At 52.1% G+C, this 13043-nt stretch overlaps 1 protein-coding gene across 1 annotated transcript in view; it reads right to left on the bottom strand.

Annotated features, from left to right (window-relative positions):
- Window positions 1–12152, bottom strand: part of Nos1 (nitric oxide synthase 1) — a 168146-nt gene extending 155994 nt beyond the window's left edge. Inside the window, exon 1 of the mRNA XM_013141712.3 lies at window positions 11951–12152. The gene's annotated coding sequence lies outside the window, so the exon portion shown is untranslated. The remainder of the gene's footprint in view (window positions 1–11950) is intronic.
- Window positions 12153–13043: the final 891 nt, after the last annotated feature.

Here is a 13043-nt window from a genome sequence, read left to right on the forward strand (position 1 = left end):
TTCCGCTGGGTGGTATTTGGCAGCAGCATGCACTGTACATTTGATCACACTGTGTGAAGACACTCAGGAAAGAGGATGGCCAGAGGGAGGGTGGGACAGTGGGCTAAGTATGTGTTAAGCAAAGGGGAGCGTCTTCAGGGGGAGTCATGGCAATGTGTCTTTTATGGCAATCGTTTCTTAAAACTTAAATATTCACTGTATTGTATTTGTATTGTATATTGTATTTGTATTGTACATCCGCCCCTTACCCCACACTCAGAGCTCCTAGAGGCACTGAATTTTCATATCCCCAGCACCTACGGTAATTGCTGAAACATAATGTGTCCTTGGGAAAGACGCTGCTAAACAATAAATTCAAAGAAACTCCAGCTTCCCCAGAAATTTCAGAGTCCCCAAACTGCTCTTCAAGTGTAAATGCTATGACGATTCAGAGACTTTTTGGGGCAGTGCTGAGTGCTGATCAGCTGTAGGCAGGTACCACTAAGCCACGCCCCCAGCCCCAGAGATATTCTCTAGTAAAAGATCTGTCTTGGATTACTGCGGTGGGGGGAAGTGGAGAATTAGAACATGAACTTAACTTCAGGAACAAATACTATAGGGTCAATCAAGTCTGGCACGTGGCACATGTCCAACTTATCAGGGCCAAAAAGCATAAATTTTCATCCTCCCAACTGATAGCACTTTCACCCATGTATGTATCCATCCCATCCTTCCAGCTATCTATCCACCCATCCATCCTTCCATCCATCCATCCATCCATCCATCCATCCATCCATCTATCCATCTATCCATCCATCCTCCCATCCATCCATCCATCCATCCTCCCATCCATCCATCCATCCATCATCCTCCCATCCATCTATCCATCCATCTATCCATCCAGCCGCCCACCAATCCATCCATCCATCCATCCACCCATCATCCACCATCTTCCCATCCATCCATCCTCCCATCCATCCATCGATCCATCCTCCCATCCATCCATCCATCGATCCATCCTCCCATCCATCCATCCATCCTCCCATCCATCCATCCATCCTCCCATCCATCCATCCATCCTCCCATCCATCCATCCATCCTCCCATCCATCTATCCTCCCATCCATCCATCCATCCATCCACCCATCATCCACCATCCTCCCATCCATCCATCCATCCATCCATCCTCCCATCCATCTATCCTCCCATCCATCTATCCTCCCATCCATCCATCCATCCACCCATCCATCCATCCATCCATCCATCTTGTCATCCATCTATCCTCTTGTACACAATCAGAACACTGTCTATTTCCAGCCACTGTTACAGATTCCTGCTGAAAAATATGGATCCCGCCTTCAAGGAATTTATATTCTAGAGGGGGAAAAGTAAGTCAGTAAATATCTTCAACTCACTATGGTCCGGATTCAGACAAGAGGCTGTGGAAGGACACAGACCTCGGAGGGACAGAGAGGACTGTCTGGGAGGGGTGAGATCCCAGCAAGGCAGCGAGCACCAGCAGGAGATGCTGAATGGAGCGAAGGGCTTCCAGGCAGAGGACTGGCATGGACAAAGCAAGGGCAGGAGACGAGGGGTCTGGGGAGTGAGACGAGAAGCAGAAAGTTGGCCAGAATCTAAGAAGCAATCTCACAGGGTCTTCCTTGCCTTGAGTTTGACTTTGGACTTTGTTCTAAGAGGCTGGGATCCCTGGGTTGGTATAAAGGGGTGGCTTGACTGAAGAGAGAAAACTTGAGATTTTCAACTAGGAAATGGGATTCTGTCTTTGAACGAGGAACAGAACCTGGGAGGAAAGGTATCAAACTTGGGGATGACAGCCAATAAGCTTCCACCTCCTGAAATCTGACTTTGCTGGCTTCTTTTCCAAGACCATTTTACACCTGGTTGAAAATTCAGCCAATCTGGTGGGAGGAAAGCTAGAGACTCGGATGATTGATAATAATCTCCCTGGAGAAGCTCCCCTGGAGCCCTAGTGGAAAATTCCGACCCTGAGCACAGCAGAGAATTCCTGTGGTGCATAATTTTGGGTGTTCAGGACCACTGTGACGGTACCTTGGGGACAGGCTTAGGCTGCACTGTTCCATGCCCTTCCCTGGGCCTAGTGGTGGTGAGGAGCTTGTTTTCTAGATAGGAGCCAGGGCAGGGGGTGCAAATGATAGCCACGGGGCACATCTTACACATGCCGGGCACTGTGCTGGGGGACACAAGAGAAGCTGTACCAGGTAGGGGCTTAAAATTATATCCTGAATATGGGACCTGCTCATCAGATGAGATACTTGCCAGCTTTGATGATGCAGAGAAAGGGAGAGAAGAAAGGAAGCTAAGTACCAGCATCTCCTCTGACATAGCACGGAGTCATGATATATTGCCTAGAGTGGGAAAGAATAAGAAATAAAAGTGTAAATGCATTTCTTAATGTTGCCATGGTAACCATTGCAGAACTAAAAATAGTGACAGACCTAGATGGGGAGGACAGGGCAAGAAAGGTCTAAGGGCTGGCCATCACTCAGTAACAGTGTAAGCATGGTCTTAGAGATGGGCACAGAGGAAGCCGCTAGAAACTTAAGACCAGGAGTCCTGGGGAACAGGACAGAATCGGGAAAGGCTGAGGTGGGGCTAGTCCCTAGTATGAAGCTTTTTCTCTCAAGGAACTTTTCGATTGTGTGTATGCTTATAGATGAAAAAAAAAGAAAGAAACAAAGAGAGAGAGGGAATGGATTATTTAGGTAAATGGAGTCAATGCAAAACCAGTGTGGGGGCAGGCAAGTATCACCATTCGATTCAGCAAGAAGTTCATGGATGAAATTTAGAGATAACCATGAACTCAGACTTTAAAAAGTTACATCTTTATTTTGCACTAACCTCTATCTGAACTTTTAGCATTTACTTTCATTACTACTAGAGAAAAAACGTCACAGAAGTTATAAACATCTCCATATCACCTTAGAGTTGTTGAAAATGGCTCGAAATATTTATGTTCATCCCGACTTCAAAATGATAGCGTGCATTAGGTTCACAGCTAGCTGCTGCTAAGCAGTGTGTTAAAGAAATGCTCGTATTACCATCACACATTTGCTTCTTTAAAATAAGTTGTTGGTAACCATACTTCAACACAATCGCCTCATTTGCAATCGTATTACATTTTGTGCATTGAACACCATTCTGAGAAGGGGTCTCTATAGGCATCAGCAGACTGCTGAGGGGTCCAGGACATAAATCAGCTTGAGAATCTTTATTAGAGAAAGGAGAAGAGCAGGAAGATTAAGGGATCTCAGTGTCCCTGAGAGGCAGAAAGCAGGATCCACATGTTGGGGAAGCTGGGAGCCAGAGGAATGGAGGGAGGGGGGAGGGAGGGAGAGTGCCAGGGCGCTGGAAGGCCCTGCGATGATTGTATGCAAGAGCAGCAGTGGTAGCTTTTATTTACTGAGCACCTGGAAGGCTCCAGGCACTGCCTGAACCCTTTGCAAATATTACTGGGTCCCGCTTTGACAATAGCCATCGGGAGGTACTAATGCCACTCTCCTTTTTACGGTCCAGCAGCCTCAGATGTGTCCAGGGCTCGCCTCTGGTCTCATCGTTGGCCAGTTGTGCAGCAAGAATTCAGACTGTGGGTGGTCAGCTCCTCTGCTAATACTCTGACTCACTCAGGTACACTGCCAGGAATGACGGCTCTCCCATTCTCTTTGCAGCCGTGAAGCAATCAAGGGTTAGGCAAATCAAGAGATCCCTGCACTCTTGAGAAACCAGCAGAAGTCTGCCCCTACCTAGGTGCCTGCTGATGTCCTTGACGGTACCTAGGGGCCTGGGGAGGGCAAGGAACCTGATGCCAAGTGCCTGGGCACCGCCATCCAAGCTCATATCCTGCCTGTTCTTTCTCAGCTCTTTTATCTCCCTTTAGCCTCTCTAGTCCTCCTGGCATCAATCCTGAGAGCCCCCAGAATTCCTAATCTGAGCCCCCCCTTCTGATCCGTACTTTCCAATAATGCACGAAGCACCTGAATTTGAATTTCTCCAGTTGGGATCCCCGGGGCCCGTAAGACATTATGACTGTGCTGTAATTATGTGTTTGAATTTGTAGGGTGTTGTGTCATCCTCTCGTGGACGAACTGATAACCATCTTATCACCAATGACCCCACGTGACTCCGGTGCCCGTTGGGCCCTGTGTTAAGCTGGCAATTGTCCCGAGTGGCTCCACTCTAATTACTGCACAATCATGAGGAGAGGCTGGGATGCAATCAATGGCCCTCTCCAAGCCTGCCGAGGGCCCAGGAACGAGGCGCCATGCCGTGTGGATGGAGGACTTACAGCAGGGCCAGCAGGAGAAAGTGGTTGAAAATCAAGCCGGCACAGCAGAGGCGGGTGTGGGGGCGTGCATGTCAAAAGAACCCTCTGGAAGAAACACAAATCGGTGCTAATTAAGCACTTCAGAAAGAGAAAGAATCCTCTGGGCAGTATGTCCCTCACTTGCATTGTGAGTGGCGATTTTGTCTCAGCAAATCGTCAGGCTGCCCATCACAGACACCCTTTGAATATGAATGCTTTGGGTTGCACAATTGTGATTCTATTTAATGCCTGGATTTGTTTTGGTTTTAGAGCAGCATGTGAGATAGAAGAATGAAAAATTTATATTTGCTTTTATGCTGGCACATATTTAAACAGCTTTATCATGAAGGTATTTTTATGCCCACTACAGTGTATTTCTGTAATTCCAAGTGGTCTGGGAGGCTGAAGCAAGAGGATCTCATTTGAGCCCAGCCTGGGCAGCCTAGGAAGACTCTCTCCCAAAATAAAAACTGCAAAAAGGCTGGGATGTAGCTCAGTGCTGAGTTCAATTCCAAGTCCTGGGGTGGGGGGAGATATTTTATGGCACACTTGAAGCACAGAGCTGTCTGCAAGAATATGTGCCAAATCACATAGGGACTGGAGAATTCACAGGCTGAGGGTGAGGCCAGTTCTGTGTGTGTGTGGAGAAGCTGCCTGGCTTCTCTGATCCTCTGCCTCCTCATAGGTTAGGGAGACAGAAGATCATTCCACCCTCCTAGTTCCTGGCTGCAGGATCCATGAGATATGGGTGGCAAAGTTTGAAGAAACTGTGAACCGAGGGCCTGCTGTTGTCATTGCTAGGGTGACAGTGATGAGGTACAGTCAGAGAGATATGCAAAGAGCCAGCAAAGAGGGAGGAAAGGGACTCCGCCACCTTGACTCTGTCCTCTCCCGGAGCTAACTCTGACACAGTCTCCAGGAGACTTCCCTCCCATCTGTGTGCATGGACTCTGGGGGCACTACTTTGGCAGTGGCCAAGGTCCCAGCTGGGGATGCTGGGAAAGTCCTGCATGGCCTCCCTGGGAGAATAGTGGCTCCCTGGCATGTGCCTTCTGCCGGGCTAGGCTTCGGTCAGCCACACGGGGCTCACTGGGGAGCTGAATCCCCAGTAAGTCTCAGTTCCTGCCCAAGAGGGCCTTCCCTGCCCATGGAGGAGACGGATTGAGAAGCTATTTTTAAGCAGCAGAATGAGAGCAACGTGATGGTGGAGGTAGAGAAGGTCTCACCCCTCTCTGAGGTCTCAGAGCCAGTGAAGCAGGAAGGGAAAGAGAGTCAGTGGACGTGGACACAGATGGACAGAGCGGTGAGTGCATGCCTACCTGGAAGATGGGTCTGTGAACGGTGGGAGGAAAAGCTGGACAGAGAAGGACAGGCAGTGAGACTATTTAGAGAGGCTGCTCTTCTTAGGAAAGCCTGCGTCCAGGTTGGCTGGCGTCTGGGAACTTGAAGTGGGGGAAGGTTTCCACACTCCCAAAATTGACGAGTAGTTCCCTATGCCTGTATTGTACAATATGATATTCGGGGAACACCTGTTTTATCTGGACGGCTGGAACTCTGGTGTGTGTTGGCAGGGCCGCCTATGTACCAGCCCCCTCATCCTCATGCAAACTCTGCACAGTCTCTAGTGAGCCTCCAGGTAGGAATCATTTCACACGTGTTGTCACAACTTGGTGCACCAGGAATTGAGTGTGTCCTGTGTAACTCCACTCAGGGAAGATTCTTGGAAGCTGGCTCATGCTTTCCTTCCTTTTCTGTTTTTTGCTCTGTATCTTTTCACTTCAATAAATCCTGAGTGCAACTATAGACTGACTCCTGAGTCCTCGTAGAGAATCATCGCTTAGGGGTGGTCTTGGGCATCCCAATCAGAGCCAAAGGAATGGATATGCAAATTGCTAAGTGGGTGAAATGGATAGGTGAATGGATGCGTGAGTGTTGACTGATAAGAAACTCAATGGATGGATGGGTGGAGGGATGGTTGGAGGCTTCAATGGAAGTGTGGGTGGATGGATGGATGGATGGATGGAGAGCTGCTGAACAGAGTGAATGAATGAATAGATGGATGGTTGAATAGATAGCTGGATAAGTGGATGATCTATGTGTGTGTGTTGGAGTGGGTAGGAATGGTCTCAATCTCTTAGATGTTCTAAAGGCCATAGATTTTGCACATCAAATGCCTCTCTGAAATTCACTATTTTGTAGAAGAAGACAAGGTGAGCATCACAAGTCCGCGTCTTTTCCTAGATCCTGAAAGGCTCAGGACCATGCACAGCTAACTTCCCTGTCGGGAGTGAGTCAGTACCTGCGAGATTTGCTTGGCAGTGTCAGAATGTAATATGCCACCACCGACCTCGTATTCCAATGGGCACCTGAGGGACCACTGCCATGTACAGTGGTGCCCGTGATGAAGTCGCAGGCTGTTTTGGGGCAAGAGTTCAGTGCACAGGAGCAAAGCGGGCAGCAGAATGCATTTTGTGCCTGAATCTGTGAGAGCTGCTGGCTAATGATGCTTCTTTAAACTGATTTTTTTTGTACGCTTTGAGGTCTACCCTGTGAAAATACTTGGTCTTTATTTGCAATCTTTTGTTTTGGTTTGTAAGCATCAAATATCGCTTTGTAATGCACAGTTTTGTAGAAGATGCGGTAAGCATCACAAGCCCATTTCTTCCCCTAGCTGTATATTCTTCAGTAATGAGCCTCACTTTGATCGAAACATTTACAGAAGAGTTTTCTTCTTAATTGAAAAGTGATTTTTAAAGATGCATTTGGCAGGAGCGGGGTGGAGGAATGTGTTGGAGTTACGGCCTCATTTATTCCTAATGCAGTAGAAGGAAGGTGGAGCCCGGGGGAGGAATGGCATTTAAAACAGAAAAAAAGAACACGGGGAAGTAACAGAATCCAAAAGAGAAGAGAAATAATACGATGAATGTCTGGAGGCTTTGAAAAGATGTCTAACTAGGTGGGCAAGCCCCTGAGTTTGAAGAACTGGGATCTGGCCGTGGACCACTTTCTGTGCCTCGGAGGACCTCCTGCCATCACTCCGTGCCCACGGGCCTCAGTTTCCACACGTGTCCGTGGGCAGAAGGCCTCCTCCTGGGGCTGCTGGGAGGGCCCCAGGGAATGACGCCTGGGAATGGAACGCTGTTTGGGTGAAGGCTGGGGCTAGTGAATGGGGCTTCAAGACTCATCTACGAGCCCGGTGTGACGGAGGACGGTGGCACACACAGACCCTCCCAGGCACAGAAGCTCACACAAGCTCACACATGCAAGTGCAGCCGCCTCTCAGCCGTCATACACGGGGCCCTCACACTCGTGTTCTCACGCACCTGCCACGTTCTCACACACAAATTGACACATCTATGCTCACCCATACATGTCCACAGATACACCCCTGAATATGCACAACCCATAACACACCCCAGCTCCTCACACACGCCTCCCCACACACGCCACCTCAATGCCTCTTCCCTCCGGTGTTCATAGACATACCCTTACACACACACACACACACACACACACACACACACACACACACGCTCCTTCACCCTCCCCAAATCCTCACACGCAGCCTGTCACACTGCATCTTATCTTCTGAGTCCCACATCATCCCCAGGTCCTCCCCAACTTCCTCTCCCACCAACCTGACCCTGGCAGGACCTCAGGCGCCCTCTCTGCCAACATCCATGTCCTCAGAGCCCTGCCACCAGGCTGCTGCCCCTCTGATGCCCAGGCTCGGCTCCTTCAGGCCACAGCAAGCTCACCTGACACCTCAGAGCCGCACCTCCCTGACCCTGACCTCGGCTGTCCTCTTCCCCAGCCTTGGCTCCACGGTGAGCTGGGCTGTGCCACCACAGGGACCACTGTCCCTGTGCGCATGCTCAGAGCCCAACACCCACATCGTATTCAAGAAATATTCCCTACATGGGTGAATGAACGAACAAGTGAATGAACGGGGCCTGCGATCTGGAGAAGGTGGTCCTGCTCAGACTGAGGCTCTGGGATTTGGGAGAGAGGGAAACATGTGTGAAGAAGATGCAGTGGGGACCCCTGGGGACCAATTCCAGGTTTCTAGTCCTTTTTCCAACTCCCCTGACCACACACACCCTTGCCGCCTCCTGAGGTGCCCACAGCACTGATCCCCGTACTTTGGGATCACCTGTCCAGGTACAAGCCTTGCAGTGGCAGCCATTTCTGGCTGCTCTCCTGGAGCCTGCTGGGGTTCCCTGGGGTCTGGTAGAAAGGGACCCGGATATTCCTCAGAGACACAGCCCTGCATGGGTGGGCAGTACACCCACACTGCCTGCCGCCACCAGCACCCAGGACCAGGGCTGTGAGACTTACACACAAACCCCTACCCACCCTTCCAGAGCCGAGGTCTGAGTGGCCAGGAGAACAGAGGCTCCCAGGTGGACGCCGCTGGTTCAAGGTCCACTGCTAGCAAGCGGTGGCTAGGATTTAAACCCTGGCCCCCACCTATCCTTGGCAGGTTTGCTCACTTCCTACCCTGGTCTGGCGCCCCCTTCTGGGCTTCCTTGACCTTCGGGGCTTCCCACACTGGGGCAATGCACCTGTCCTGCATGTTATCTTCACCTGGCCTTTGCCAGTCTCCACCACAGTGCCAAGAAATTCTCCATGGTGGATGACATGCAGGTCCCACCCAGCTATCATTTGCTAGGCCAGTGCACCTGTGCCCCACTGCTGGCATCTTTGCTGCCATGCTTGGGAAATTAGGACTAGGTCTTCCTCCAAGGCTCCCCCCACCAGGGACGACTTGATCCATGTCCTGACACGGCCATACCCATACGGCTGCCTGACAGCTTCTGAGACACACTCACTTCTCAGAGCTCTGCAGGCCAGGCCTGCTTAGCCCTGTCCACTGGACGCCTCCAGCCCCCACATCCTCTTCCTGAAAACACTCCCCAGGTCCCAAATGCACAGATTCCACATCTCAGGCTCTGTGCCTCTGAGGACACTGACGCCGCAGAGCCAGAGGGGCAGCCTGCTCACTACTGTGGCCCAGCTCCCAGGCAGGTGCATGGTGGGAACTTCTGTCCATTCATTGGCTGGACGCATGAGGGCTCCAGTCCTTCTGTGAGACCTCTGCTCTGATCTGCTCATATGGCACCTTCTCAGCCAGGCTGTGCAGAGCGTCCATTCTCAGAGAACAGAAAGAACTTTGCCTTCCATATTCATGCCCTGCCCTGGTGCCTAGATAAATGCTCACACCCAGTAAGAGCTTAGTGAATGTTTGTTGAATGAATGGATGAGTGGGAGTCCGGGTTCATACTTCATCTTCCCTTTACTGGGTGTCTGCCTTTCTTGGTTCTTATTTAGGTCCCCTCTAAACCTTCAAGGCCATTCCTGTCATTTCCTATGAGGTATCCTCACCTGCCCACCTGGCAGCTGGGCTTTACTTCATACCAAAGTGTTTTGTGGGTTTCCTGGATTCCCCAGGATCTCCAAAGGGCAAGGGATTAAATGGAACCCGAACTGAGGGGGTGAGACGCCCACCCTGGCACATTCTGCTCTGATCCATCTTCCTAAAATCTCATTTGGGCTGAAGTGCTGTGTGCCTGCTACAGTAAGAAGCACTCTGCAGTCTTGTGTTTCCTTATCTGGGCCAGGACGGGAAGGGGGTTCACCCTCCCACATGTCACCCATATGAATTCTGTGTGTAGAAAGCTTCCGATGTCACATCCAGGCTGAGCTCGCAGGGCTCAGCTCCACAGGTTAAATGCATGGGCTTTGGATCACAAAGCTTGGGGCGAGTTACCTGATCAGCCCTTCCTCTCAGTTTCCCGACAGCGGGAGAGGCCTGCGGCTGCCCCCTGAGGGCGGGCGAGGTCAGGGCAGGTGATTCCCACGTGCTTAGCATGTGGCTGGCTCGTGGCAAAGCCTACATCATGCCCTTCTGGTGTCTACTAATGATCCAGGTGAGTGCCGTGGACACATTTGGTGATGAATCCTCAGAATGACAGTAATTTCCTTTGGAAAAAGGAAGTTACACCAGGGATATAGGTGACATGTCTTGTCCTGGTGGGGATACTTCCCAGAGGCCTAAGGAGGTATATGATGGCCACAAGCACCAGGCTTTAGCAAAAGCCACTAACTCTATGTGGACACCGGGGACATTCTGAGTGGAACTGTCAAGTGGAGTCCTCGTCCCTTGCTGTAAAGGGACCCAAGATGGGATGCTTTCTGCTTCTTAAGCTCCTGGCTTCTTACTGACACAGGCGCCATGTGCACCCAGTGGGGAAAACCAAAGAGATGATGATTTTTTGCATCAGGGGCACTGATGCATCTACGTAGCAGCTGCCTCAGGCTTGGCTTGTAGTAGCTGATCAATAAATACCACGAAGTAAATGAAGGAATAGAGGAGTGAATGGATTTGACATCTCCTGCCTAATTCCAGTGCATGATCCAGTGGTGTGAGTGTTTCCTGACGCATACCGTTCAGCAAATGAATGAATTCTAGGATCACTAGGTCCCCAGCATTGGGCCCTGGTGCCAAGCAGGAGGAGACTTTGATGAATACTTGTGGATGAAGCAATGAAATCCAGTATTTCCCATAAAGCAATTGGGCTTCACCTGTGGGTGTCCCCTCCCTGAAACCCCCCTCCGACCCTCACAGACTCATAGTCCAGGGACTGAGCACTCAAGTCCGCCAGTTTACTCCCTGAGTTGCATCTGTGGAGCCAGAGAGTGCTGCCCTGGGGACACACTCATCCCAGATGGCAAAAGAACTCTGCAGTGACCCAGGGTGGCTGCCAAAGAGCCATCATCCACTAAGTGCAACCACACATGCGTGCACACACACAGAGCAACGCTCCACCTGTCCCCAGCATGCCTCGCTCCACCCCTGGTAGGTGGTGGCTGCAGGCTCCCAGGTGGCACTGGTGCGGGCACACTGTCATGGATAAGCAACCTCTCCAGCTAGGAGCCAAGGTTCTGAGTTCACAGCCAGCAAGAGCCCACGGACCAATCAGCTCACTTCATGAAGCCGTCCCTCTCCCGACAGCACCCCCACTCCATCCCCAAGACTGTTCCACGGACAGGCAGCTGGTGGTCCCTCCTGGGATGGACACCCTACTGGGAGTCTGGAGGTGGCCAAGAGCCTTCCCTGTCAGCTGCTGAACCAGTGGCCCCAGAAGCACCTCCAGATTCTAAGACATGTGGCCTCCCCCCAAGTGGCAGCTTCCCATGCTGCAGCCACTCCATGCCTGCTTCCCACAGGGGTCTTGTGCCAGCCTCCAGCAAGGCCACCCCACAGCGTGAGCTCTGGGGCTGGCAGGCTGAAGGGACATGTGTGGCCTCCAATGGCCACACAGGCTGCACGGGGCAGGGGAGGGGGAGGCAGGCCCCAAGCCTCAGCCCCTGCAGGCAGGGCCCTCTGCTACCGTCACATCCCCTGCAGACGCTGTGCGGAGGGGGCCTCTGCAGCTGCGTGACCTGAGGGGAAGGACACTGGCCTGCGTGTGGTCCCTTTGGGTCCCCTGCAGGTTAGGCCGAGGTGAAGGGGGTCAGGGATGCTGGGGCCTGAGACACCCCAGGAGAAGGAAGCACCCAAGGAGCCCCCTCCTCTCAATGCCCAGCCTCTCGCTGGGGGCATGGTGCCCCCCTGCCAGGTACTCACCAGCTCCAGCGAGGCCTCACCCTGCCATGGTGGCGTCGCCCCTCTCAGCCAGTGCTCCCCATCTGGAGAGGCCAGCGGCACTAATCAGCTGCCTGACGTGGTGTGCAGAGTGACTGGGGCTTAATTGACACCAGGTGGCCCCTCCCCAGGGGCAGGCTGGGAGGCGGCTCTGGCAGGCTGGCAGGCCAAGGCCAGACGGGGGGCCACAGCGAGGCCCAGCCGGTTCGGCCTCCCCGGGAGCAGAGCGGCCAGGGCGGTCACGCAGCCCCCGGGCAGCCCTCCCTCCTCCATCGTGCAGGCCCTGCCTCCCTAGGCTCTGACCTTTCTTTCATTCTTGAGGCAATGGCAGCAGCAGAGGCAGTGTCTGCCCAGGACAGGGACAGGGCGAGGTGGCTCAGGTTACCCCAGCTGGCTGGGGCAGTCTGGAGTGAGCACGGCATGGCTGCAGTGTCCAGGCTGTCCCTGCCAGATCCCGAGCAGGGCCACTCACGATGGTGCCGCACGGCCCACAAACTACCTTTTACTGAGCACATACTATGTGCCAAGCCCTGCCTGGTGCCCACATTTACCAAATACATCTCATATGCCCCACCAGGTGAGGTGGTTAACTCCTCTGTGAAAAGGAAGAAACCAAGACCCAGGAAGTGACCTTCTTCCCCAAGGTCACTCACCAAGAAAACCAACACACACTTACACACCTAGCTCAGACGCCATCAGTGATTTGTACTAGCGCCTATAAAGTAAATTATCAACATGTCCATTTTTAGATAACAAAATGGAGGCGCAGAGGGAGGAAGCTGTTGTCAAATCATACCGTCAAGTATAGAATTAGGATTTGCCTGTGTGTTGGGTCAGATGACCAGGGACGGTAGAGTCCTCTGTGCAATACAGGCCGTCTCTCCTACCCGCGTGTCCTAGCTCTGTTAAGGTTGCAGTTCTGAGCCACAGCTTGCAGCGTAGGAGAAACAGCCCTGGACGTGGAGTCAGGGGACCTGTGCCGAGCTGGCTGTGGGACCTTGAGTAAGTTTCTCTACGTCGTTGGGCTTTGCAGTTACTGAGCTGAACAAAATCGAGCTGGTGTGTGCAGAAGGCC

The sequence above is a fragment of the Cavia porcellus genome, unplaced genomic scaffold, assembly GCF_034190915.1.
Source record: "Cavia porcellus strain 051 isolate PalLab524CR breed Dunkin Hartley unplaced genomic scaffold, mCavPor4.1 scaffold_16, whole genome shotgun sequence".
NCBI classification, from domain to species: domain Eukaryota; kingdom Metazoa; phylum Chordata; class Mammalia; order Rodentia; family Caviidae; genus Cavia; species Cavia porcellus.